Here is a 26,684-nt window from a genome sequence, read left to right as displayed (position 1 = left end):
CCATTACACAACAGCCTGGACAATGGGAGTAAAACCTGTCTGAAGGAGGAGGAGAAAAAGAAGAAGGAGAAGGGAGATCCCTAAAAAGGGAAAAGACTTGAACAGATATTATACCACAGAAGACATATGAATGGAATATAAGTTCATGAAAAATTGCAACATTGCTAACCACTAGGGAAATACAAATTAAAATCACCAAAATCACCATGAAAAGCTACTATGTAACTAACTATTTAAATATCTAAGGTTATAAAGCTAACCATACCAAGTGTTGATGATGATGCCAAGCAACTAGAATCCTCACATGCAGCTGGTGGAAGCATTTGGGAAAACAGTTTTCCAGTTTCTTAAAATGCTAAACACACATCTACCTTATGATTCCATCAGGCCAATCCAGGTACATAACCAGGAGAAATGAAAGCATCCGTTCACACAAAGACTTGTAGAGACGTGTTCATAGGGCTTTGTTTGCAAGAGTTCCATACCAAAAATGGCCCAAACGCCATCAACATATGAATAAACAAATAAATTGTAGAATGTCCACATAATCAAACAATACTTGGCAAGTAAAAGAAATGAGTTATTTACACACACAACATGCATGCATGAATTTCAAAATTATTATGCAGACTAAAAGAAGCCAGACCAAAAGATATATACTCCAAGATTCTGTGAATAAAATTCTCTAAAATGCCAACTAAGCTATAGTGAAAAAAAGAAGCAGATCAGGAGTGCCATGGAGGTGGGGCTGGGGAGATAATGGGGAAGAACGGAAGAGAATTACAGAGGGGATCCAGGAAACTTCTGCGGGTGATGGATATATTCATTATACTGATTGTGGTGGTGATTTCAGGAGTGTATACATATGTCTAACCTTATCAAATTGTGTATTTTAATATGTACAATTAATTGAATGTCAACTATTGCTCTGTCGCCAGGCTGGAGTGCAGTGGCATGATCTTGGCTCACTGCAATCTCTGCCTCCTGGGTTCAAGCGATTCTCCTGCCTCAGCCTCCCAAGTAGCTGAGACTACAGGCACCCACTACCATGCCCAGGTAATTTTTTGTATTTTTAGTAGAGACTGGGTTTCACTGTGTTAGCCAGAATGGTCTCTATCTCTGACCTTGTGATCCACCCACCTTGGCCTCCCAAAGTGCTAGGATTACAGACGAGAGTCCTCATGCCCAGCCCAATTTTTTTAAAGTACCATAAGAATATTAACACAAAAATAGTCAAACTTCTCATGCATTTGGCTTTTTTACAGTTCCTTAAACATAAAAACATATTTACTGCTTCAAGGTCTTAGCATTAGCTGTTCCCTCTACCCGGAATACTCTTCCCTACATATTCAAAAAGCTTGTTCTTCATATCTTTTGTTTTCATTCAAACATCACCCTCTCTACTTGATCCCTGCTTCCAGTGCTCCCTTCTGTCCTTTCCATCTTGATTTCACTGGCTCACACTTATAACCTGACGTGCTATATATCTCACTCATTTACTTAGTCAATCATCTGCTTGTGCCCTCTAAAATGTAAGCCCTCTTAGGGTAGGGAACTTTTAAACATTTTACTCACTTAAGTATTTTCAGCACGTGGAATAATGCTTAGCACACATTACAAGCTTAATAATATTTGCTGAATAAGTGAATGCACTTAAGTCTTTGCTGTTCAAGTGATAACGGCACCTTACAGTAGGTTTTGTGGTTATACTGCAGATATTTATCATTAAATTCAACTGTGGGAAAAAGAGCTCTTATCGAAATGCTTTTCTTTGTGAGTTATCAGTTCATATAACAGAATTGCTTGAAACCCAAAACTTAGTATGAGATAATGGATGTTAGAGCACTTTATAAGCGGCAAAGTACTGCATTATTCTTAGTAACTAGGCTTATGAATGCCCACAGGCCCATTTCCCGAGTCTGGGATAACCTAATTCTGAGCAAGTCACTTGGAAGTGTCTATACCTCAGTTTCTCCATCTGTCAAATAAGCAGTTGAAAACCGGTGACGTCTAGCATCTTTAGTGTGGAGCATAAGAATCTAGACTGTTAGCAGACAAACCTGGGCCCTAATCTTGGCTCTGCTCACACACACAGAGATCTTCAGCATTAACTTAATCTCTTTAAAACCTCAGTCTCTGCATCTATAAAATGGGGGGGAAATGTCCCTTTGTCTTTGGAATCCTTTAAGAGAAAAGTGAGATAACATCTGAAAACTGCCAAGCATATGGTATGCACTCTAAAAATGTTCATCTCTCCTTTCTTGAGTTTCTAATCCATTTTTAACTCATCATCAGATTCATCCAATATTTCAGTTCTTTCTACCTTGTAGAGAGATTTATGTTAGTTTTGATTCTAACATTTATAAATCTTCAAAGTAAAAAAAAACTAAAGCTGCTAGCCAGTAAAACTTAATTACTAAGTGTTCCCAGGTAGAAAGTTCCCCCCCAAAACTGAGTTCCACCCACCCATCTGGGCCTGGAGAGTCAGCAAGGGTAGCCGCATCACACATTGCTCTACTTTAAATGCCACAGTGAACAGCACAGGCTTAACTGCAATTAAATAGTCCCTGCTGACCACTGAATATACAGTACATCATGTCAGGAGAGGCAAAACTGTCAGATTAGTGGAAATTCATTTTGGGATTGCTGGGTAATTTTGAAAGCTGACAGCCAAAGAAAAATCCATGATCCCTGTGTGTGCCAGCATAGATCACTCCTGAACAGCAGCTGTTTGGGAACTCAAAAGGCAGCACTGCTCCAGATTCGAAAGTTCACTTCTAGAGCAAAGTTGTGAAAGAAAATGTGAGTGATTAGTTCGTTGTTTTAAATTCTAATACAGAGAAAGCACTAAGCACAGTGCCTGTACACATTGAGCAGTTAATTCATGTGAGTTATTGCTTTTGAGCTCTCCACAGAAGATCTACTTAGTACCATGGGTTTTTTTCCAAGAAGTTTTCATATAGAAAGCATTTTCATAGAGAAAGCAGATTCATATAGAATGCATTCATTGCTGGTTGGAGTGGAGAGATTGAAGACCTTCATCTAGGATCAAGCAACCCCAGAAAATAATTTTAAACATGCCCATTCAGACAAGGGAGTCCAAAACCACAAGGTCCTCTCGGCATCCTGAACTAATATCCAGCTGTTATCTGGGTGAGTAGCTCCCAATCCTTAGCTCAGAAGTGACTGACTACAAAAGCATAGTCGGTTTTTATGAGCACATCTCCTATTTGCTAGCTAAGGTTGATACTGCAAGGATCTCTTAGTCTCTGCTTGGATCTTATGAGGTTAACATTCCTGTACCCAGTGAATGAATGAAGAAGCCTAGAGAGGTACAGCTCTGTGACTGCAGTCATACCACTATGACACAAAGTGACGAGGATTCAATTCTAATCATCTCAGTCTACAGAAGTGGGTCTCGACCAGGAGTGGTTTGGCCCCACAGAGGACATTAGGCAATGTCTAGAGACATTTTTGACTGTCAAAACTGCTACCAGTATCTAGTGAACAGAGGCCAGAGATACTGCTAAACCCCAAACAGTATCCTCCACAGCCCAGGATGAGCCAGCCCTAAATATCAACAGTACTGCAGTGGAGCAATGCCGTTCCAAGACCATGATTCTGAAGTGCAGTCTTTGGAAGAGGTGCATCAGTATCAGCTGGGATCTTGTTAGAAATGCAAAATACAGGCTGGGCGTGGTGGCTCACGCCTGTAATCCCAGCACTTTGGAAGGTCGAGGAGGGTGGATCAACTGAGGTCAGGAGTTGGAGACCAGCCTGGCCAACATGGTGAAACCTGGTCTCTACTAAAAATACAAAAATTAGCCAGGCATGATGGTGGACACCTGTAATCCCAGATATTCAGGAGGCTGAGGCACAAGAATGGCTTGAACCTGGGAGGCGGTGGTTGCAGTGAGCCAAGATCATGCCACTGCACTCCAGCCTAAGTGACAGAGTAAGACTCAGTCTCAAAAAAACAATGCAAAATATAGGGCTTCACCCCAGGTCCCCAGAGGGTGTGGGGCCAACAGCCTGTGTTTTAACAATTCTCCAGGTGATCCTGATGCAGGCCAAAATTTGAGAACCACTGGTCTGGGATTATCAGAACATCTGACTGATTTTTGCTGCTCACTCTAAATGTTCACAGATCCTCTAAGGCTGATACAGTTTGGCTGTGTCCCCACCCAGATCTCATCTTGAATTGGTAGCTCCCATAATTCCCACGTGTTGTGGGAGGAACCCATTGGGAGATAACTGAATCATGGGGGCAGTTCCCCCATACTGTTCTCCTGATAGTGAATAATTCTCATGAGATCTGATGATTTTATAAGGGGAAACCCCTTACGCTTGGCATTCATTCTTTCTCTTGCCTGCTGCCATGTAAGACATACCTTTCACTGTCTGCCATGATCATGAGGCCTCCCCAGCCACATGGAACTGTGACTCCATTAAACTTCTTTTTCTCTAATTTATCCAATTTGGAGTATGTCTTTATCAGCAGCATAAAAACAGACTAATACAAAGACCAGAACAAAATTAGTATCAGGGCCTTTGGCTTGTATAATTCTACCCCTGTCAGAATTCTAGACTGTCAGACACCTCTTTTTGTTTCTGAACCTACAAAAGGATGCCACTGGCCTTCCCAGGTCCTCCCCTGGGATGTCCAGGAACAGACAATGTGATGGAGAATTCTTCAGGAAGACTTAGAGTCCCCACCAACGTTTCTTGGACCATTGAGGTACTGTTATCAGCAAACACACAAATGAATATATGTTGACTATCCCCCCAATTTATGTCAAATTCTGAGAGGGATCCATGTACAGACATCATCTCAATTACTACCATTAATAAGGATAATGATAATTACTGTTTCTGGAGGACTTTTTTTTTTTAACCACTCTCTGGGGTTATCAGACCACACTCATATGTAGTGGTATGTTTCTGGAGGACTTTTCATGGGCTAGGCATGCTTGCCAGACATTTGACCTTCATCATGACCCTGCAAGTTGGGTTTCATTATCATGTCCATTTCAGAGATGAAGAAACCGAGGCTTATGTCTGTATGTCAGAGACCTTCCGCCTGATGCAGCAATGCTCTAACTGCTGCCACATTAAACAAGTTAACTTTGTGGGGAGTGGAAAAAGGGCACCAACCAGCCTGGGGTTCACGAAAGTTTTGCTACTAAAGTCAGTTTCTTCCCTAATAAAATGGAAGGTTTAAACTAACGCAGATCTAATTATCTTCCATGTCTAACTGGCTATAATTATAGTGTGTAATAATGTTTCTATTTTATTAGGATCAGCACAATAAACACTATAGCTGTTTGCATTGATATTTACACTGATTTCATTATGTTTCACTGATATTGCATTTTTAAGTTTTCCAAGTATTTGTTTTCCAAGTATTTTCCCATCCATAATTTCATTTCAATTCCCAACTGTTCTTTGAGGTTCAAAGGGAAAATGTGTTGACTTCTCTTTATCTCTGAATACTGGAATGATCCATGCTCTATGCCTGGCAAGTGCTGAGTGCTTTATAATCCTTGTCTCTTGTGACCTTATGAAACAAGCATTACTATCCCTACTTTTTAGATGAGAAAACCAAGACTCAGCGAGAAGTCGGGGCCCAAGGGTACACACTGTAATTGCTGAACCTGCATCGAACTGATGACACCCAACTGACTCCCAAGCCCCAAGCTCTTGGCCCCAGTATGCACTGGTCTGAGAAACTGAGGTACGGAAAGAGCCAGGACTTCCATAATCATATTTGTTGAATAACTGCCTCTTCTCCTGCGGTCCTGCTACTAGAACACAACTGGACTTGATCCTCTCCTTTTGGGGAGTGGGAGTAGAGTGAGCATAGAATCAATGCGTGATGCATCCTCACCGTGACTGAAAAGCAGCTTACCTTCCCCCGCTGCACTTCGTCATGGGGGGGTTGATGGGGGCGGCCCTGCATAGCGCCTGCTCCTTTTAAACAGATGCACCAGCCTCTTGGGAGATGAAGCTCGTTGGTTCTGTCACTCGTGAGTAATGCACCATAGCTCCCTAGTGGGGAAAATGCCAGATTATACAATAGCATGCTTTGGTGTGCAACTGTCTTTAGAATAACAAATCTCCTCTTCTACTTGTGAGCATTATGCTTTGATAAAAACCAAAATAGTGGCCACAAATCCCAGCTCTAGCTAAAGGGCATGTCTTCTAAATTCATGGTACACCCCTCACCATACCCCACCCCTAACACACACACTTCACTCACAGGGAGTGGCCAGTCCTGGCTTTATTTACCTTTGCTTTATGGTGGGGGCAGACAGAGGGAAAAGAGTTTCTCAGCCTCAGCACTGTTCAATATTGACTTCTTGGGTGGAGTAATTCTTTGTTGGGATGTTGGGGTGAGGAGGCAGGGGCTGTCTTGTGCAATGTAAGACATTTCGCAGCATCCCTGACCTCCACCTGCAACCTACCACCCACAAATTTGAGAATTGCCCCCATTCCAGTTGTGACAATAGAAATATCTCCACATATTGCCAAATGTCCCTTGGGGTCTGCATATTCTTGTATGGAAAGTGTCCAGTCCCAATAGTGAACAATATAAATTAGATCTCAGCAGCATGGTCCTAGTTGCATGTTGCCCATTCCTCCCCCTTGGCCCTTTAGGGGAAAATGAGAGTGTTGCAAATACCACGCACAGTCGAGCCTGGAAGGCTGGAGGCGAGGGTGCTATGCAGAAAGCAGGCTCCTGGGGGGAGACGCAGCCCAAGCTGCTGCCCGCCCTCTCTCAGCTGTGCTGGCACCACCTTCACATGTTCCAAACTTAGAGGTGAGAGCTCACAAGTGAGAGAGGTGCAGGAACCCAGCGAAGCCACAGGTTGGAAATAGCACATTCTGGGAATGTAAAGGGAATGGGTTTCCATCCTGCCTGCATTCGAGCAGCGCAATATGGTAGAAACACATTTAGGCATTCTTGTTGCAAATGGGCACAGAATTAGTGTTGGCCTCTACGAACTTTCCGAGACTTGATATGCCTCTCAAAGGGTATTGTTTGCCGCCACAGAGTTTTTGAAATTTGGAATTGTTGCCAGCACTGGAATAGTGCTTTGTAAAAATGCAGATGTCAGATGTCAGGCTCCTTAAGAAAAATCAGAAGTTCTGGTTGGACGTTATTGAGTGATTGGCCTGCAAGCTCACATGGCAACCCTGAGGAGGGACTGGGCAATGGCACTGCTGTAGGCGAGGCAGGCTCTGGTGTTCCCCAGGGACCCACCTAGCCGCTTCACCAGTTTACACTGCCTGCCTGGACTCCCTAGACAGTTGAGCTGAATGCCCCTCCTCTCTACATTTTAAAATGCGTTGTATTAAGCAAGGTTGGATGTATTCAAAAATACATTTTACACATGCATTAATTAGAAAGCATACGAATGGAACTAGCATCCAGGAACCTACCAGCTAACTTTAATATTGTCACTTTATCTTGAATATCCTGTTATTTTTTCCTTCTCTCCCACTCAGGTATACATTATTCTGAATTTTGTGTATATCACTCTTATGACTTTTTTGTATTTAATTTGATTCCACATGTATGCATCCTGAAATAATATACTACTTGGTTTTGTTTGTGTTTGAGGTTTATAAAAATATCACATCGTATGCAGCCTTAGATGATTTTTTTTCACTCGACTGTATGTTTCTGAAATGCATGTACATGGCTGCATGTAGCTGCGGCTCTTTCATCTTCATTGCTGTATAATATTCCAACATCTCAGCATTTCATTTGGCTCCCCCCTTCCCAAGGATAAGTTTTCCAACTGTCTCAAGAAACTTTGGAAGTCATCAGTTCAAACAATATGCTTTCTCATTCTTTTCTCTTTAAGCATTCAGTTTGAGTTTTCTTTCCAAAACACTCGAGCAATTTGCAATTACTTTCGTTGTTGTTGTTGTTGTTGTTTTTGAGACAGGGTCTCACTTTGTTGCCCAGGCTGGCATGCAGAGGCATGAACGATGCTCACTGCAGCCTCAACCTTCTGGGCTCAAGTGATCTTCCTGCCCCAACCTCTCATACAGCTGGGACCACAGGCATGCATCACCATGCCGAAGGCACTGGATGACTGGTACCATGGGACTACAATACTATAGCAGCCCTAGGCTTAGAGAGAGAAAGAACTTCTCTTGTGGTTAAGCCAAGTGCATACTGGGTTCCTATGACAGCAGTCAACCTCTGTGCTAATGAATACAGTCTGTTGGCAGAACCGTGCTGGAAATGGAGGGAATTTGTTGCCCCTAAGAAGATGTACCCAACCACTAAGCAATCCACTGACTCACCCTCCTATCTACTGCCCCCATGAAGGTGATGAGTGGGCCCCCAAGGTCCAGGTACCCTCCCCCAAGCATCATTTTCTTTCCTTTCTCCAAGCTGCCTCACACTATGATATGCTTTTCCTGATTGACAATCCTTTAAAATCTCTCTCTCTTTCTTTCACCATTTGGTTCCATCTCACCAACACTGGTTACTGGACTTTGAGTATTAGATGATTGGAGACAGAGGCAGAAACAACAACAAAAGCTTGGATGGGAATCAGAGGATAACCCAGTTCCAAAGCCAAAGCCAGAATTTCCAGATTTTACCCAGAATCTCGTTCTGAATCTGCCCCAAGACACAGAATAGACTATCAAGACCCAAGAGAATGTAACATTCCCCAAAGAGCTATGGCCTGAAAATGTTTAAGGCAGGCGTAATCAGGTGTCCTCCTTAACCAAAATGAGTTCTTAATGAACCACCTGTAGCTATGATAAAGTGACTTCCTGGAGAACCTGCCAAAACAAACCATTTGTGAAACATACACCAAGGAAATATAAAGAAGTGACTTTCTGCATGGGATCATTATTTATACACCAGGAAAATGTTGAAGAATGTTTGCCAAAAACAATAGTTTTAGAAGCGTTGGTCGGCTGCCGATCCATCTGACAATAATTAACTAGCAAGAGCCATTGTCTGTCTCTTCAGGTCATGTCAGGGCTGATATCATGAAGCCAGACCATCTGAAAATAAAAGAAGGCTTATTTTTCACTCTCTGATATTACTGTCAGTCTTTAAAAGCATCAGCTCATGGGAGAACAAAATCTAAACAACAAATGGCAACCATTTTTTGAGTTATTTCTAGATGTCAAGTAATAAAGTATTCTACACATTTTACCTTATTAAAATAGTGTAACAAAACTATGATGTACAAATCATCCCCATTTCCATTTGAGGACAATCAAGGTCTGGAAAAGCTAAAGAACTTCCTGAAGGCAAAACTTCACACCCTTTAAGGACCTTGGAGGGCAAGTAATTTGTGGATCTAACATGGCTTGTGCCAATTTTTTTTCATCTTTGAGTATGAGTCAAGGCAACACAATGAAAAAAGTACAAGAGTGAAGTGGGTACCGAGGCAGAGAGGCAGTCCAGACTCGATTTTACTCCAACACCCGTCCATCTGAAATTTCCCTCCAAAGACACAGATAAAATGCAATTTGTTTCATAATAAGCCTCAGGAGTTTATTTTAAAGACATGATTACCCAGAGGCAATGAGAGCTGTCTACAGTTTCTTGTTTCAATAATATTTCTAACCTAAAGAAATACAGGATAGCTCCAATATTTCACTGGAAATGCCAGCCTGTGAACTATACAAAATATAGAAATTTGGCATATTTGCAAATTTGCAAACCCTTTCTCTCTGACCCTCTGATCTTCTTTGGTGCCCCCAATGGCAAAGCCCAACAGGAAGCTGGACGCAGTCAGAGGCAGTTTGACTCACCTCCATCCAGGTGAAAGGAAATGTGATCAGGAACCTAGGCTGCAAAGGAAGTACTGCCTACACTACTCAGCCGGAGAAGCCTCTTCATCTGGCTAAGGCTCAGTGTCTTCATCTGTAAAATGAAAATGCTAAGAGCATCCCCCTCATGGTGCTGATGGGAGGCCTGGGTGAGATGAGAGAAGCAAAGTGCCTGGTAAGGACACTGGTAATAGCAGCTATAATAATGGCTTGAGTATGTAATGCCCCAACTTGGTTCTGAAATAGTCACTGAACCCAACAGTGAAACCATGGTAGAATAAAGGCTGTCAGCTTACAGCTTGGCCTACTGCTGATCTGACAGATCATTGGGCTTCTGATGGGGCTTTATGCTCCACAGCTGAGCAACTCTAACTGGGGGAATGAGGTTCAATCCATGATCAATCACAGATATGCAAAATTTCTATTTCCTGTATAATTCACAAGCTGGAATTTCCAGTGAAACTTTGGTGCTATCCTGTCTTTCTTTAGGATAGAAATATTCTTGAAACAGAAGAAATTGTAGACAGCTCTCATTGCCTTAAGGGTAATGATGTCTTTAAAGTAAACTCCTGGGACTTATTACGAAACAAGTTGCATTATACTCATGCCCTTGGAGAGAAGTTTTAGATGGATGGGTGTTGGAATGAAAGCTTCTTGAAGCTGATCTTGTTTCAAAAGGAAATAATGTGCTTTCAATTTTTGATGGTGTACAGTGGATTATTTTTATACCCATTCCTGAGTCTTTCATTGGAACACATACTGGCTATCTGCTGCCATAACAGTGAGGGAATTTTCCACTCAATAACTATGATCCTGTTTTATCTTTATGATGTGCAAAGGAAATGAGTGTTTGGCTGGAACTAGTAACTTTTAACCTGTCTTCTCCTGGGAGCCCAAGATTCAACAATAGTTTTGGCCAACATTTGTTGGACTCCTTCTATGTGGGTGATGTACTGTGCCAGCATCTTGAGTTGTCATATTCTAGACGTAGTTGTAACTGGGATGAACTTGAGGAAGGGGCAAGGACTAGGGTTGGAAGTGATTATCAGAATCAGTGAGGCTCTCAGCAGGAAGGAAAATACACTTACACTAGGTAGTGGAAGGAACATTTAATACAGGGACAGCTTACACAGACGGAGGCAAGGTTTAAGGAGAGCAGCAAGGTACAGAGCTGGAAGTCTGTCATAGTGAAAGCAGGAACTGTTCACCAGCCCCGGGCATGAGGGACAAAAAGAAAAAGTGCCACCAGAACCAAAGTGGTGACTGAAGGAAGAGGGACACCTGAGAGCAGACCTAGAGCCTTAGTTAGGGGAGGGTGGGGAAGATGCTTATCTCAAACCCTTTCTCTCCCACCTGCCGACCTTCTTTGGTATCCCTAGTGGCCAAGCCCAATAGGAAGCTGGAGGGCAACAGGCCTATCAAGGCAGACCCCACGGTCAGCCTCCCAGTGCACCGTGGAAGTAAGTGACTGGTAGGTATATCTAGAGAGACATGAAAGAGATCTGACATGTGGCCTAGGAGGATGGCATTCTTTATCTGTGATATTTGGATTTCATGCAAGAAAAAATGCATTAAAATGAAGGAGGGGAAAAAGAAAGAGGAAAAGAAAGAAGCAAGAAAAGGCATAATAGGGAAGAAAGACAAGTAAACAAGCAATTAGGTACAGAGGAAGTGCCTTCCTGCAGCAAGCGCGGGTTGCTATGGGAACGCCCAAGCGAAGTCCCTCTTTCAGGCTTGGGGAGACAGGTGAGGTCTCCTGAAGTAGGAGCAACTATTTGAGTTGAAACCCAAAAGGTCAGCAGGAATCTGCCAGGTGAGAGGGCCAGGAATGACATTTACAAAGGCCCCGATGTGAACTGAGACATGGTTCTCAGAGGTGAAGGTAAGTTTGGGGAGAAGCAAGATCGGTGAAGGAAGCGGAGAGAGGACTAAAAGGAACCTCCTAATGTGACAACAAAGAGCTCAGATTTCATTCTATAGAAAATGAGGAGACATACAGTGATAGGAATAAATTGATACTTTTCATGTTTTTCTCCAACTTGACTCTCAGGAAGTACATTTGATGATGTCAACCCTTAGCAAACACATACCTATTTATCCCTGTACTTGACAAAAAAGAAAGAAAGAAAGAAAGAAAAAGTGTGTGGGGGAGATTGGTTTGTCTTTTGAATCCCTGGCAAAAATCCAAATGACAAAAAAAAAAGAAAAGAAAAAACACAGGTGGCTCCTTTGGTTAGGTGAATGTTTCCCTGACAAAGGAAAGAGCTGATGTACCTCTCCACTTTATTCATGCTGCATGCCTGAATAGAGATACCAGCATTTCAAAAGGCAACCTGACACACCTTTGGCATTTAAGAAATAGAAGTCTTAAGCCTCAGCATCATGAGCTGAGCCCAGATTAATGACCTTTCAGACTATAGGCTCAAGGAATTAGAAATAGGTCAGCCCTGCAAAGAATTTTAAGAAATCACTGAACCACCGCAAATTAGAAACTTCTCATTGGTTCCACCCACCCCTAAGAAAGTGACCCTCCCCACGTCCTGGTTGTCTCTGCTTCATCAGCTCCCTTCATGTTGGGTGTTGGGAGAACAAATACAGACGTCCTGCAAAAACATTACCTTTGGTGCAAAACAAAGGAAACATAAAAATAGAAGTATGCCAATTCTTCATTGGGCTCCTCTTTCACAGGCCACCAGTTCATGGGGGAGGGGTGATTTTCATAACCAAGTGTCCTTGGCGTATTTGTCTTTTGTTGTAAGACATGGGTATGCAATAAATTAATTCTGTAATATAGTGATCTGACTGACAAAATTCCCAGGTCATGGTTTTTACCTTTATCTTGATGAAATTTGTTCTGAAATTTTGAGTTTGGACACAGAGACTATCTTCTCATACCCTGGCACCGGATAACCACTGGTGGGAATCTCCAAAATCCTAATATATCAACATCACTCATTGGATTAGTCCCTGTGTCTCTCAGGAAAGCAGAATTCTACTGATTTGACCTTACTTTCTCTGGGTTCCCAAAATTTGCTATTGAGGTTTAAGCATCAGCACTCACCTGATGTCAGCTTCTAATAAACCACAGATTTTCTCAAACTGAAGCCTATTTCCTGACACTCACTGTTCTGCCTGTCCACATTCAGGTTTACATTTCTGCAAAGGTGTAGAAGAACCATGGCTTTGCCATATACATTCTGTCCAGAATAGTTACTCCTTTCTGGGGCAAATGGCTCCTCCTCCACTCTCCCATCTCACCGTGATGAGAGATGGTCATAGCACTCCTGCCCGCTTCCTGACCACTTGAGTGGGCACTATCTGAACCAGTAGTCCCGCCATTTCCCTTGGCCACAGCGATGAGTCCAGGGATGGCTCTGGGTCTGAAGTCAAGGCCAGTCAGAGAAACAGGGTAAGACTCTCACAGTGAGTGTCAGACTGGGCCAAAGCTCTAGATCCATTTACATCTAAAACCAGCCCAGCCTTCCATAGCTTGGTTAAGCAAGGCAGTCAGTGTCCCTCTTTGGTGTAAGATAAAACAGTTTGATTTCTCTATAACCTGACAAAGTCCTGATGACTATATCATGCTCTTTGTGCTTTTTAGAAAATATGGTTCTCAGTTCTTTCTACGTATTAAATTTACTTACTCACAGGATAGCAATGGAATATCTCAGGTCCTTGGTTCAGCCGTGAGGAGTGAGCACAGTATCTCATCTCCCAATGTCTCTCCAACGGGTCACAACCACAGATAGGCACAAAGGCTTGGTTTTGCTGCTGGAAGGAGAGAAAAGATGAGACAGCAGAAGGAGTGTCAAGGCATCAGTGCCTCCATCCCTGTGGACCCGATTTGATGGTATCTGGCTAGAGGACTAAAGACTAGAAGCTGCAGGACCCATTTTCACAAGAAAGTGTGTGAGGCCATGAGCTCCAGGTCCCTGCCTTCATGCCCAAAGGGGCCTAAGCTGTGACAAATTCAGAAAGGCCGTGGTGTTTCCCATCTCTGCAGAGAACTCAGCACCAGTTCCCCAGGCATGCTACTGATAGAGCACTTCACATGGAATCCTGTGCTTGATCAATGCTTTGCTGTTGCAGACTTTACATAATGTTTAAAGTTATTTAAATCACTGTTAAAGAAGAGGCCCCACATTTTCATCTTGCACTGGATCCTGCAAATTATATATCCAGTCTTGCTAGAACCAGCACTTGTTGGTGTCCCAGAGGTTATGAGGTAATAGCTTGTATATGAAGTGCATCATCAGGAAGGTGATGGAAAAAACCCTTCAATTGGTTTTGTAAGCAGTGGAAACCGGAGAGTGATTGGCATAGAGAAGAACGTGAAGGATGGCTGCAGATGGAATTGACTGCGGTTCCATGAGAGAGGTACTCTTTTGGAAGTTCCTAGAAAGTACCAGGGAGACTTGCTTGGGTTGAGTCAGAGGAATGGACTCTGATCCTACAGTCAAGTTAATGGGAGACTCAGAGCATTTAAATGGGGGAATAATACATAGAAAAAAAGTCTTTAGGGGCAAAATCTCTGGAATCAGACTGCCTGGGGTCTCATTTCTTCTAATTCATAGCTGTGTGACCTTGGTCAAATTACCTAATCTCTCTGTACTTCATTTCCCTCATCTATAAAATAAAGCTAACTTTATACCTATCTCATCACATTTTATTAAAAATTATGTAGGATAATACATGCAAAGCAAATAGCACAGTGTCTGGCACACACAAAATAAATCTTTAATAAAAGTTAACTGTTATTAAAATTATACATACTTTGGGAATAAATAATTCTAGGTATTTGAATAACTAGCTAATAAAAGTGTTAAGAATTATATGCCTTTTACTATGAGCTAAGCAATGTTCTAAATCAGTGACACTTAGACTTTTAGGTCTTAAGATGCCTTCACCCTCACAGAAATCATTGAGCTTCCCAAAGAGCTTTTGTTTCTATGGCTTATCACAATCAATATGTGCTATGTTAGAAATTAAAACTGGGAAGTTTTAATATATTTATTTATAAATTCATGCTAAAATAATAAATTAATAAATGACAGTGAATCCATTACATATTAATATAAACAACATATGCTTATAAAAATATAACTGTAATTTCCAAAACAAAAAATAGCGAGAAGTACATTTGTAATGCTTAGTTGTAGAAAACTACTACATTTTCATATATTTTCCCGTGATAAGTTTGTAATAATATATTCTTCTGGTTAAAGCAAGCATATGAGGATAATCCAGTCCCACACATATGTGTACTTAGAAAAGAGAAGAGTATTTTAAAAAGCTTTTCAGATAAGTAGGGATTTTCTTCTTTGATACTACACCAAAACTCAACAAGTAATAATTTTTAAAATATTACTACAGTGTGGAATGTGAAATCATATACAATAGGTTTTTCATACTCTGTTACATTAAAATCCATTTGGTCTATCTTGCAATTTGAATAGATCTTTAATGCATGCATGATTTCATAACATCATATATTGGTCATTTGGAAAATACCGACTTAGCAAGTTATGAAGATATTCCAGATACTGGCATATTTCATATCAACACCATTCTTATCAGAAAAGTATTTAAGCACGGGGAAACTGTCAAGCTCACAGTGGTGGGTTCAACTTTTACAAAATTCTCGTTTTTGCTTGAAAATAAGAATTTTTTCATTGGCAACAAATACCACTTGCTGTTTTCCTTGCAGTGATACTCATTTTGCTCATTTTCCAAAAAACAAAAACAAAAACAAAACTGCCAGATTCTGAGGACTGAATTACTATCATTTGTCAGTCATTCTTCCAAATAAAAATGGTGTTTTTGGAAACCACGTCTACTTCAGCTCCCAACTCAATCCTCCAAGCGTTTTCCTAGAAACCATCATGATGCCTGATACAGAAGTGCTTTCCATGTACTTCCCTGTTTATCACACAGAATATTAAAAATGTCAAGATTTAATAAAATTAAAGAGATGTTACTACTTCATCAAGGCTGTTCTTAAGCTTGATTTGTTTCCCCTTCATGTATGCATGGTGCAGAATACCATGACTGCCAGCAGAGTTGGTGCCACCACTTTGTCATACTAAGGCACCACAGTCTACCCAGCATCGATCTTGCACCATTATTTCAAAAGTCAACTCAGTGAAAAGGCAAATTACTTCTTAATATTTTTGTGAACATACTTTTGATTTTGTGGCTCCTAGGTCTCTGAGACCCTTAGGATTTCTCAAACCACACCTACTTTGAGGACTGCTATTCTAAACTACTCTATCATACTCAGTTAATCATCACAATAACTCTAAAACATGGGTGTTATTATCCCCATTTTATAAATAAGAAAATTGAGGCAAAGTGAGCCTACTTAAGATCATATAGCCACCGAGAAGAAGGACCAGGATTTAGCTGGAGTGTGTGCTCTTAACCACTATGATGAAATAGAGGTGTGGTTGTTTTCTGCATATTTTACAACCACAGTTTTTCGAGACATTTTGTATGGTGATGAGAAAAAAGAAAAAGGACCTGAAGCAAGACAGACAAAGGAATAAAGAGAAAGATCAAAAAGAGGAAATTATCTCTGATGAAAGATTACCATTTATCCATGAGATTAAAATACCTCCCTGGGCACAGTCAGAACACAGCACACTTAAAATCTCATTGATTTACAATACAATTTAGATTTTTTTCTGAAACCACGTAATATAAGAACAAGTGTAAACTAAAAGGCTTGGATGATAAACTTGGGTCAGCAACAGAGTTCAAGGAGAAGGTGGTTAGGACTGAGCCAGGTTCTCAACAAGCAGTACATTCCTTTCTCTTTAAAGGCAATTTATCAGGATTTATCCAGGCCTGTAAGAACAATCCCTTAAGACCATCCAATTTCCTTTCTTTCTAATTCCATACTTAGCAGAGCAACCTTCTGATAATTAATTTGGTTTCTCAGGTAAGTCAATACCAGGAAAGAGACTGATTGAGTTATCGTGCCGGCTGTATCACCCGCTGTAAAGGAATAAATTGGTTTGCGGATTTATCAATCTACTTGCCCAAAACTTTCCAGCAATCATTATGTATAGCAGAGAATGCTGCCCTGACCACCCCATTTAAAAGTACAACTCACGCCTGCCCACACCACCATGGACCCTACTTATTTCTCCTCCCCTGCCTTATTTTCTTTATGGAACTTATGAACATAAGATGCTGATGCAGGACAGACAATCCCAGACTGGCGCTTAGACCATAAGGGTTCTTGGCTTCACCCAGGAAACAATTCAAGGGTGAGCCAGTGGTAGGGTGGGTAGAAGAAAACAGCTTTACTGAAGTGGCAGTGTCATAGTTCAGGCAGTATTACAGCTCCGTGACTGCTCCTGCAGAGCCAGGCTACCCCATGGGTAGCGGGCTGAGAGTAGTAGCTCAGGGCAGCTTTGTACCCATATTTACACTTACTGTAAATGACTTATAGATCAAGGGCCAGTTGATGCAGAAATTTCCAGGGGAAGGGTGGTAATTTTTGGATCCTTGGATCATTGCCATGGAAAGGGGTGGTAACTCCCAAGTGTTGCCATGGCAATGGTAAACTGACATGGCAGACTGGTGAGGTGTCTTATGGAAAGCTGCTTCCATCAGGTTCCTGTTTTAGCTAGTCTTCAATGTGGTCTGGTGTCATCAGAACCTGACCTCCAGGGTCAAGTCCCACCTCCCACCTCAATACAACAGATGTAATTTATCTTTCCATAGATCTAATTGATCTTGTTTATTGTCTTTCTACTTTCACCATGAGGGCTAATATTTTTGTGTTTTATCTGCTACAGTAACCCTAGCACTTAGAACAGAATAGAACCTAGTAGATATCTAACATATATTGGTTGAATTAATAAACTCATTAATTTCAAGTTAATTTCTTATAGATTAAAATATTATTTTTTTTTTTAGTTTTTAGGTCTCAAATATTTTAGAGGTTCTCAAAATCTGTATAGACTGTAGGTACTCTGACTTGAGGTGGGGGTCCTCCCCCAGCTCCCACCTTGTAGGCACACAGCACTTGATACTTGTTACTGGAGACAGCAGACTCTGCTGTTCTCCTCTCACACCACCTTGAATCCTTCTTACAGTCTCTTGTGGGTCCTATCCCCACTTCCCCACCTTCTTTAGGCTTTTCCTATACCTTTGATTCTTTTTAAGGAGCTGCTGCAGGCTATGGGGGCTGCTTTGCTTCCAGGGAAGAGAACCAAAGTGCCTGGGAGTTTATGCACCTCTCAGTGACTCTTAACCAGGGACCAATTATAGGGGGAGTATGAAAGCCGACTTCTATTTCTGCCAGTTGAGAAAAAAATCTGGGGTGATATTTATACTCCTGAGCGCCCCAGAGTATCGGGCTGAGGCTGGAATTTGCCTGAAGTCATACCTTGCCTGGTTTCTTTCTCTCTCCTGGGCTGCTTCTCCCATCACCCTACACAATTCTAGGGGAACATTATCAGTAAAGCCTCGTCCATGAATCCTCATCTCAGGTTTTACCACTGGATAAACTGACCTGGCACCCCCACAAGAGACTCATGCAACGTCTGCATAACAGTTCCTTAGGATGAAATTCACTGTGGCTACTGCTGCTGCTTCCCGCATGCCCAAGAATCCAGGTAGGACCAGGTACCTCTGTCATGTTCTTCATGGAGCTAATGGTGTTCTGTATGCACAGCCATCCCCAGACAAATACCTGAGAGGAGAGAGAAACTGCTAGATGAAACAAGTTTTTAAAAATGACCACATGATGTTCGGAAGCACAAAGGTTGGAAAACAGTGCCAAAATATTGAGAAATGGGTTCAAGCTCAACTCACCTACAGATTTATTATGCGACCCTAAACGAGACTCCATTTGATCAACTCCAGCTATCTTGCCCTCTAAGTTCAAGTCTGTGTTGAGCTTTTGATTCTCCCAAAGAAAATTATACCACTGCAATAGCTCTTGTTTCCAGCCTGCTTGTTTGAATTAAAGCTCTGCAGCATTTTAGTTTATGGTATCTCTGGGGAGGAGTGAATATGTCAGTGTAATTAACTCATCTGATGAGAGAGGTCTTGTTTATTTCCCCTACAAAATAACAGGTGGTGGTTGAGCTCTGATACATTATGGTGATATGAAATGCATTTAGAATAAATCACATTAAATAAATAGGGAAACAAAATGATTTCGAGGTACATTTTTTATTGTTTTAAATTAAGTTTTGAAAGTGAACAGCTGCATACCAAGAAGCCACACAACTGCTACTCACCTCCAATCTGCTTCTTTGAGAAAGGGTTAATGGCATTTTTAGGTTCAACTGACTAGCACTACTAGAAATTTGAGTATTATCCTCAAATTATTATCCAGTCACTGGCTTTCTGAGCATCCTCTTTTTTCATGGGACACGGCAGTCTAATCAACTTGGGTGATCAGTTAAAACAACCATATGCATTTCATTTCACAAAATCCACAATGACATGCATTTCATAAACGTGTTAGAGTAACACCATGTGCAGGGCATTAAGTAAATAAAAAATATATAGAGAGTCTTTGCTATGGGAACTCAGTCTAAAGAAATATTGTAAATAAAGAGGGATTTCCAGGTATTAAAATTGTAAAGAATATTATTCCTTCCTCTAAACACTTTTTTTTTTTTTTTTTTTTTTTGAGATGGAATCTCACTCTGTCTCCCAAGCTGGAGTGCAGTGGTGTGATCTTGGCTCACTGCAACCTCTGCCTCCTGGGCTCAAGTGATTCTTGTGCCTCAGCCTCCTGTGTAGCTGGGACTACAGGCATGCACCACCATTTCTGGCTAATTTTTGTATTTTTTTAGAGAGAGGGTTTCACTATGTCAGCCAGACTGCTCTGGAACTCCTGAACTCAAGTCTGCTGCTTACTTCAGCCTCCCAAAATGCTGGGATTATGGGTGTGAGCCACCAGGCCCAGCCAACCTGAAAAAACTTAATCAAACTTCAGAAATTGATTTTTCTTTTTCATAATTAAATGAATCAAGATCCTAGAAAGCAAGAACAAAAAATAATGTCAGCGAACCAGAAATGATGAAGAATTCCCTGATGTGGTTCAAGGTGAGAATGTTTGATTGGAGCTGCAGAGATAGTAGGTAGAGAAAACCTGTGAGAAGAAGACTATGGTGTAAGGGAAGGGGAAGGAAGATGGGAAAGGAGGAAGGAGAAAGTGGAGGGGAAGGCACCAAGGAGATGAGGAGGGGTAGAGGGAAAGAGAATGCAGAAAGAAAAGAAGGAAGGGAAAGAAGGTAAAAGTGAGGAAAAAGAAGAAAATGGTGAAGAAAGGAGGACAGAAAGGGGGAATAGAAAAGAAAAGGAAAAAGAGGTAAGTACTTGAAAAAATGGATAGGGTAGAAAAAGGAAGCAAAAGGGCTGGGGAAAAGGAGAAAGAGTGGACAACGTAAGGAAGCAGAGCAAAGGTGGATCAGATGGATGAGGACAACGTTATGACTTCTGGCACATAATACAACTCCAGCCTCAGGGTATCGAATCAGAAGCAGCAAAGAGGGCCCTTATGAGACTGAATGAGGATCCTCGAAGATACTAGGTCCTTGTCCCCAGAACCTTTTGATGGAAAAAAGAGATCTTTGCATATATGATTTAGTTAGTGACCTTGGAATGAGGAGATGATCCTGGCTCACAGTGGTGCCAAAAAAAAAAAAACCACTTGAAGGCATAGAATAGGTCCAAAACTTCCACTATTTCGCAAGAAAGTTCTAGAAGAAAGAAGGAAATTATATAACAAGTAATTATAGAAACACATTCTCTCATTAAAATATTGTGAATATTTATTATGGAGTTAAAAAACAACAATTATAAAGATTTTTAAAACTTCCTAAAACACCATGTTCCAACTTCTTTTCACTGTTATTTTAATTAAAAAATGTTTCAATTATTCTTTTTTATGACCAGTGTTGCTAAATACTACCTGTTTTTGCTTTTTTTACATATGATCTTTCCATTGAACAACTAGGAATACAGCTTTTATGATGAAAAAGGAGCCATAATTTAATTTTAATAAATTTTAATTCTGCTCGATTACTTAAAAACATGAGTAGGAAAAAGTACGGCTGGGCACGGTGGCTCAAGCCTGTAATCTCAGCACTTTGGGAGGCCGAGGTGGGTGGATCACGAGGTCAAGAGATCGAGACCATCCTGGTCAACATGGTGAAACCCCGTCTCTACTAAAAAAATCAAAAAATTAGCTGGGCATGGTGGTGCGTGCCTGTAATCCCAGCTATGCAGGAGGCTGAGGCAGGAGAATTGCCTGAACCCAGGAGGCGGAGGTTGCGGTGAGCCGAGATCGCGCCATTGCACTCCAGCCTGGGTAACAAGAGCGAAACTCCGTCTCAAAAAAAAGAAAAAGTACATTTCCAGTTTAGCCCACATGGTCTTCCTCAATTTCTACAGACAACTCCCCGCTAACACATGGTTCTCTTTCCAAGGAGACAGACTATCTTTGAAATGGAGATAAGGGTAGACTCAAAGAGGTACAAGTCTAGAGGCAAGTCCTCACACCCTGTAAGTCTCATAAATGAACAGCAATGGTAGATAGTGATTGAGAATATGGACTCTGGAGCTAAACCTTCTGATTTTAAATTCAAGCTCTGCCATTTATGAGATCTGTGGTCTTAAACGACATAATTATCTTCTCTATGCCACAGTGTTCTCATCTGCAATATAGGGTCTGGGTGATAAAAAGACCCTGTAAATAATGGGGGTGTCTAGAGATTTTAGTGTATCGGTGAATATTAAGTGCTTGGTTACAAGAGTGTCTAACACAGAGCATAAGCATTATTTAAACATTAGCTTCCATCATAAACTTATTTCCTAACTGTTGGGTTTCCCTAAGCATACCAGGTCTTGATGAGCGTTCCTCGTGTGTGAAATTTCATGTTTATACCAGCAAAGATCTGAGTTTCTCCTCTATTCCAGATCCTGTACTAAGTTGATCATTCATGTAAGAACTATGAATATTTCTTCAGTTTCTTCCTTGAATTAAGAAACATTAGGTCCGGAAATATTATAGTGAATAAAACTAGGGATTATTTCTGGTCCACTTACAATATCCAAATAATTCCTCATTTAATTCTCACAGTGGTATCAGGAAGATACCATTATACCATTTTGCAAACCAGGAATGTGAGTATCACAAGGGCTCGAGGTCCCAGGCTAGTTAACAGCTGAGTCTGGCTCCAGAGCTCACTCTCTTCATCATCTTTTTACACTGTTTGGTGGTGGTGGGCTCTCCGTGTAGGTTGTGGATGGCAGAGAATCACATTTGTCTCATGCCTGGTTGGTGGAGGGCCTTTCAGCTGCCTCCCTAAATGCCCTGCCCTCAGGATCACCTGGACCCTTATTGCCAATGGTATTGACCTGACTCTACTTAGGAAACAGGCTGTTTAGCTAGAAGCCCATGCCAATGGCCAAATCCTCAACAAGAGTTTGATTATATTTTCTCCTCAATTCCTCAGCATGAGAGAATCCCAACAATTGGGCTATTTTTAAGTGGCATTTTGCATCTTTTGCAAGATTCAGAATAAGGAAATGCAATGTATGCATTTTTCTTTTGATTCCACATGCCTTTTGAGAAGCTCTTTTCAACTGTTCAGTCTCCTTCCTAGGTGGGGCTAAACTTCACCTGCTATAGCCTGTTGTGTGTGGTCCCTTCTGGTACCCAGATACCTGTCCAGTACTTTAAGGTATACAGTTATACAGAAAACTGGTTGAAGCAGGATGCTTTCTGGAAAACCCATCAACAAGAAAAGACCACAAGCCTTAGGGCTGATACCAACAAAACACTTCCCTCTGTCATTTTCATGAAGGACATGCTATACTCAGTCTGCATGGTGGCATGCCCCAAAATTCTAACAGGATTTGAAGTTTTGAATAATCCCAGGCATTGGTTGAATCCTGCCTCTACCATGTTCCTGCTTGTGGTCCTGGGCCAGTTCCTCAAAGTCTCTTGCCCTGTGTGTGTGTCATCTATAAACTTGAGATTGGTGCAACAGTGCCCAACCTATGTGGTTATCATGAGCAAAGAAATATATTAAGTTACACACTAATACAGTGCTTAACAAAGAATATGTCCAATCAGCATTATCATAATAAAAATAATATCATTATAATTATTATTTATGTTGGCCATTTTGATCTGGGATTATGCAAAGAATGGTCTCTAAGGTACTTTCATTCCTGGAAAAGCTACCCCTGCTTACACACACACAGAAAGCCATTTTAACTCATAGGAGAGCTAAAATGTAGTCACTTTTAAACAAAACAGAAAAATAAATATATTGAATAAAACATGATTTTTTATTTACTCTGAATGTTGATGTTTGAAGGAAAACATACAATGGAGGATGAAGAGAGAGAGGAAGAGAGAGATGAGGTACCAGTTTTATAGCATCTTGCTACTCAGTATGGTCCACAGATCTGCCTCATTAACATCACCAGGAGCTCCTAAGAAAAGAAGTCCAGGCCTCCTCCCATCCTACTGAATCAGAATCTGTATTTCAAATGATCTCAGCTAATGCCTACCTACTTTCAGGTATACAGTCAGCAACACTCTCCAGAGCTTAAAGCTGGTGGTGCTAGCTCTTCATGAAGTCAATTTTTACTTTGGAAAGTCTAGGTGACTTTTTCTAGATGTGTGTCTCATTATCATAACTTGTATACTTACCAGTAATTATTAAGCATATTTTAGAAGTTCAGACATTAAAATGGAGATCATGTTGGTGATGAGAAAGAGAGGGACAGAGACAGAGACAACATTTAAAGACGATTTTCCTAAATGACTGCAGGACAAGCCTCAGAGGCTATGGTGCCTGGGATCTAGTTGCCAGGCAGACTAGCTGCAGCACTGAGATTAGAAAACACTTGTTTCAGTTCAGATCCTGCATTTCTTCTAAATCCTATGGTGGCCATGAATAGATGATCCAAAGAGGATGTTTCCTTATAAACCGGTGGTGCTCCAGGCCTGACTCAAGTGAGTACTTGCACTGGATTTTGAAGAAAAGAAGGACCAGAAAAAAAAGGAAAGAAAACAGGATTTGGAGTCAGAGTCTTGAGTTCAAATGCTACTAACACCATCAACTCACTGGTGGGAAGTGTAGCACACAACCAAGAGCCTAAGGGTCAGTTCAGGCCAGGATTCAATACTCAGTCCTCCAGGGGCCAGTGTTAGAACATGGGTATGTTAGAAAACCACCCTACTGTGGTCTGAATGTCTGTGTCCCTCAAAATTTATCTGTTGAAATTCTAACCTCCAGGATGGTGGTATTAGAAGGTGGGGCCCTTTGGGAGGTGATTTAGTCATGAGGGCAGAGTCCTCATAACCGGGTTGAGTGTCCTTATAAAACAGGCCCAAGGGAGCTCATTTGTCCCTTCTGCCGTGTGAGGACAAAGCAAGAAGGCGCCATCTGTGAACCAGACACAGAGTCTGTTGATGGCTTGATCTTGGACCTTCCAGCCTGTAGAACTATGAAAAACCAATTTCTGTTGTTTATAAGCTACCTGGTCTATGGTATTTTATCACAGCAGAAGGAAAAATTATTTGGTTACTTTTCCTAAGTAAGATTCTTTGCTGTCAGTTATAGCAAGCTTTGACTATACAGAGTCCTATATGGTTGTCCTTATTGAAGCAGCATAATAAATACAGAAAGTGCAAAGGTATCTTTGTGAATAAGGAATTACAGGACAACTTGAATTGTGTCTGGTTCAAAGACCCATTTTGTTTCTCTAAAAGTGAAAAATAAGTAAATATCAGAGTATCCATAGTAATCCAGATTTCTGGCTTCTTTTAAGGAAATTTATTAATATTGAAACCACATTTAGGCAGGATAAGAAAAGAGTGCTGGTCTTGGCTTGTTCCTGTAGAGTTCAGTGAAACAGTACCCTCCAGTCTCTGTTTTCTTACATGTGCCTGATTCACCCAGTTACGTTGGCTGACAAGTCTTAAGAATGATTTCAATTTGTACCCCCTGCCATAAATGAGAGACCTCTGTTAACCAACTGGGGAATAGCTGGAGTGAGGTTTCTCCCCCATACTCAGTCTGGAACCCAGACTCAAGGGACAGAGGTCCTCATTTCATAATCGACACGTTATGTAATCACAATGCAACAGTTATCATTTCATTTAAAAGTAGTGACTGCTGGAATTACATTTCCCATGTAAAACAATAACATAATTCCCAGTTGATCAGCAAATAAATAAGAGAAAACAGCTTTGTAATTATTTCGACAGTGGCCGGGCTCAAAGAAACCCATCAAATCCCATTTCATGAGAGAGAGCGCTAAACAGAATTGAGCAAACACTTTACCTGAGTCTAGTCCAACACATCCTGCTCCAAAGATGACTCCTGTAATGAAAATCTGTCGTTCGCAAATGACTCATCATTTGAAAACTGTGCTGAAGATGCTGGAAATGCGGGTGATGCATGTGAAAATGAAATTAATCAATATGAAGATGAAGATCAGCAGTCTATCACAGCTGAGCTGTTTGATAATAATGAAACCAGGGGAACAGACAGGGCTCAAGAAACTCGTGAAAGTGCAGGAAATGTCAGCGGGAATCATGAATGTGTAACTATTGCTAGAAATGGAGAAACAAGGGTAAGCAGACAAAAGAACAGTATCGTGCCAGGAAACAACCCCATCCATTTCTGCCTCCCTGGTCTAAGTCACCAGTGTTACTGCTGTGTATTGTGACGCTGGACTCCTCACTTGCCTGACCCACATTATGTTATCCTCACAGCAGCCAGAATAATCCTGTTGGAATGAGACTCATGTCAAGGCACCTCTCTACTCAGAATCATCCGCTGGCCTCTATGTCACTTGTCATTAAAACCAACATCCCCACAATGACCTATGAGACCTGCATTACTAGGGCCCCATTTCCTCCCACTGCCCTTTCCCTTACTCCAGGTACACCAACCAGAAACACAATGTTTCCAAGACACAGCCATGGCTCCTTCTTGGAGCACTAACACGTGCTCTTCCAAGAACTTGGAAGCTGCCTCTCTTGGGCAACCTCAGAACTTGTTCCCTCACTTCTTTAGAGTCTCCCCTCAAATCTTGTCTCAGCCCAGCCCTCCCTAACCAACCTGTCTAAAGTTACAACCCTCTTCTTATCCTAGCCGGAGAAATTCCCTACTCTCCACCTTCCTTCATTTTGTTCTTTAACATATTATTATCTCAAATACACAGATTTTTAGCCAAGCATCTGGTTTATTGTCTGCCTCACCTGTTAGATTACAAGCTCCAGGAGATCAGGAAGTCTTGCTGATTTTGTTCTCTGTTGCATCTCTAGTACCCAGATATGTACCTGGAATACAGTAGATGCTTCGTAAATATTTGTCAAATACATAACTATAATTCAGAGATGTGCAGGAAAAGAATGATGATAACAACATGTAAAAGAGATTTGTTAAATTTGCCAGAAATATGTCCAGGTAACAGCCCCCCTCCCTCCCAGAGGATTTGTAAAGGGGGTGAGACAACATTAACCTTCTCCCAAGTGAACAGATTAAAACAAAGGTCTGGGACCACTAGAGCTGAACACTGCCTGCAATGGTGATATCCTGGCCCTTTTTTCTCCTCTGTGGTAGTTATATAGTGAATCCCAGCCTGAAATCACTAGCCAGTCTCTCTCTTCCCCACTTCTTTATCAAGAATCAAAATGGATTGATTTGCAATTCAATTCAACAAACATTTATTTACTGAATTGAATTTGCAAGTGCATTAAGGCTTCAATGTGACATAAAGGGAAAATTGTGAAGTTAGTCTTAAAATGAGTTTTACTTCCACTTATTTATGAAGATTAATGATAAATATTTGGCATCAATCTGATTGCTTTT

At 41.2% G+C, this 26,684-nt stretch overlaps 1 long non-coding RNA gene across 5 annotated transcripts in view; it reads right to left on the bottom strand.

Annotated features, from left to right (window-relative positions):
* Positions 1 to 234: 234 nt before the first annotated feature.
* LOC118153637 (uncharacterized) overlaps positions 235 to 26,684 on the bottom strand; it is a 68,371-nt gene continuing 41,921 nt past the window's right edge. For 3 of the 5 annotated variants that reach the window (XR_013536370.1, XR_013536372.1, XR_013536371.1), the window contains 4 exons: positions 26,072 to 26,152; positions 18,338 to 18,517; positions 13,458 to 13,584; positions 235 to 6,048 (listed from right to left, as the gene is read on the bottom strand). This is a non-coding gene — a long non-coding RNA (uncharacterized LOC118153637). The remainder of the gene's footprint in view (positions 6,049 to 13,457; positions 13,585 to 18,337; positions 18,518 to 26,071; positions 26,153 to 26,684) is intronic. The other 2 variants (XR_013536373.1, XR_013536374.1) reach the window with 2 other exon arrangements.

This window comes from Callithrix jacchus, chromosome 5 (assembly GCF_049354715.1).
Source record: "Callithrix jacchus isolate 240 chromosome 5, calJac240_pri, whole genome shotgun sequence".
Lineage (NCBI taxonomy): Eukaryota > Metazoa > Chordata > Mammalia > Primates > Cebidae > Callithrix > Callithrix jacchus.
Note: the sequence above shows the minus strand (reverse complement) of the source record. Positions and strands in the feature narration are given on the sequence as shown.